Source organism: Saimiri boliviensis, chromosome 1 (assembly GCF_048565385.1).
Source record: "Saimiri boliviensis isolate mSaiBol1 chromosome 1, mSaiBol1.pri, whole genome shotgun sequence".
NCBI lineage: Eukaryota > Metazoa > Chordata > Mammalia > Primates > Cebidae > Saimiri > Saimiri boliviensis.
The window spans coordinates 240,951,330-240,954,186 of record NC_133449.1 but is presented as its reverse complement, the minus strand read 5'-3'; positions in this window follow the sequence as shown (position 1 = coordinate 240,954,186).

Sequence of the window (2,857 nt, the reverse complement as noted above, 5' to 3'; positions counted from 1 at the left end):
TCAGTGTTCCTTTGACATTAATGATTAATTTATAGAGAAACAGCACTTATTTTATCTCTCAAAATCAGCCCTTAAAATTGCACATGCCCACCTCTTCCATGATAGTCCCTGGGCCTTGAGGAATTAAATAGTTTTAACTTCTGGCCCTGTGTCTTAACAATGTAGTTTATTTTGATTGGCATCTTTTACCAGGCCTGAAGATGAAGTTTTAGTTGCTGTCAGTGTTTAAGATTCCTAGTTCCTTTGACCTCATTTTATATATAACTTTTAAATAAGCTTGAATTAGATAAAAATTGCTCAACTTTTTAAAAAGGGAGCACATCTTTTTTTGAAAGAATGTTTTCCTACAAATATATTTGTATTGGAGAAATACCCAAATAATAAAATATCTATTATTATTATTATTTTGAGATGGAATCTTGCTCTGTCACCCAAGCTGGAGTGCAATGGCGCAATCTCAACTCACTGAAACATCTGCCTCCTGGGTTCAAGCAATTCTCCTGCCTCAGCTTCCAGAGTAGCTGGGATTACATGCATGTGCCACTATGCCCCACTAATTTTTGTATTTTCAGTAGAGGAGGGATTTTACCATGTTGGCCAGGCTGGTCTCGAATACCTGACCTCAGGTGATCCACCTGCCGTGGCCTCCCACAGTGCCAAGATTACAGGCATGAGCCACTGTGCCCAGCCTGAAATATCTATTATTTAATTTAGTATAACTTCAGGTTCTAAATTGTGATGAGTTTATCTACAAGATTATTTATGAAAACTGTGATTGTCATTATATAAAGTTATAGAACTACCACTGCAAAATTATAACTGAGACAGTGAAAAAGACCTGACCTAACTGACTTTATCTTGCTTTGAACCTCCAAGCTATCCTTGTTCATTCCTGGGCATAGGCCGAACTAACTTTTAGGGGGAACTTAGATTGTACTTTAGCTTTGAAATAAAGTATTAGTAGTCCTTTCTCAAAACAAATGTTACTGCCTGTGGACTGGACTGACTAAAGCCACAAAATTAGAAGTTGTGGTAGCCTTACTCAATTCAAGATGTAGCTATTTTCATTAAACCAATATCAATGTCTTACTAAAAATTATACAAGCAAAGATTATTTTGTTTTGGGCTTGGTTTATAGTTTTGTAAACCCTGTACCAAATTTTGACACCTTATATGATTTGTCAGGGATAAATATGAAATTGCTTAATTAATAAATGCAAACAAAAATTTATGCTGGCAATTCTTAAGACATTTCTAATATTATAATTTAGCAATTATTTTAAAGCTAGCTTATTAAAAATTTTACTTAAGTTACATAAACTTGAAAAAGCATTTGACTAGCTTTTCTTTTTTCCTCATAAAGTATTTGATTCAAGTGTTTTTACTTTCTTAAGCCAATTAATTAGAGTTCTAGAGCTCTTTTTTATATTTTCAGTAGTGAACATTGTGTACCCAATACATAAACACATAGATGTATTAGGCATGCCAATAGAAGTACATCTTATAGATTCATGAAAACCTTTCTCCCATCTTATACTTTCAAATTCTCGATACCCTGTTTCAGTAGGTAACCTGTATCAGTTCTTGATAACCCTAGGCAGTCCTCAGCTAAATAGCCTGGAATTTGCATATTAAAGGAAACAACTCAGGTGAAAATAAAATAGTAAAATTTACATCACAGGGTGCTGAGAGAGAAAGTCTGGTGTGCTAGGGAGAAATCAAAATGGATGTAATTACCAATTAAACATAAAATTATATACATTATAAAGGCCTTTTAAATACATACACGCGCGCGCGCACACACACACACACACACACACACACACACACACACACACACACACAGATCCTATAGCTTTTACTTCAGAACTTTAGCCACGAGATAAATATAAGATCACTGGCTTGCAAGCAAAACACCTGTTGGATCCAAACCGTGGTTTTTTTTAAAAATCATAATAGAAAAAAATAACAGCAGATTTAAAGCAGGCAGAAAAGAAAATAGAGAAAAAGGAGAACTTGGGAACTCTGCAGTTGCAGGTTGACCTTAGGTCTCTTTCTTCTTAATGTAGATGTGCACAAAGACCATATTACCTCCATTGACATAAACTCTGGCAAGGAGAGGTGTCCTAAAACCGGCAGAGTACTCAAAAGAGGGTCATTCTTCTTGTTTTCTCCTCATTCTCAGAGTATTTGTTTTACACTTTTTTTTCTTGAAAGGGTAACTGAGCTATAGCCTAGGGTTATTGTGTTGTGGATTGATGTGTGCTGCTTGTGGACAGGACTCCACAGTGTGTCACCACTGAGGCATTTCTGCCCTCTTATATATCTCAGTTTCTCTCTCCAGAGGTCTGTGACCTCTGAGATGGCTCCAAACATGGGGTGATTAGCCCTTACATGTGTTTCCTGGATGAGCCTTTTTAAATCTGCGGTTATTTTTTCTGTTATGATTTTAAAAACCACAGTTTGGATCCAATAAGTGTTTTGTTTGCAAGCCAATGAACTTGTATTTATCTCATGGCTAAAGTTCTGAAGTAAAATTTTTTTTTAAATTATTTTTTGTTGGGGATTACCCTTCGGGGCTGCTGCATGTCACAGTGGGCAACCTCCCAGACACTCCCATGAGGCCCCTGGTCACCCAGGGCTGCCTTTCAGCTGGGAAGAGCAAAATGCCCTTTCTTTTCAGAGCTGAGAAAGCCCAGTCTCTCATTTACCTGTGAAAACAACAGTTCAGTTCCTCATGCAAGTGTGCATGAACAAGCTGAATCGAGATTAATTTTGAGACAAAAAGCAAATAGAGAAGACCCATTAGAATGCATTCTTCGAGCCGGGCGCGGTGGCTCAAGCCTGTAATCCCAGC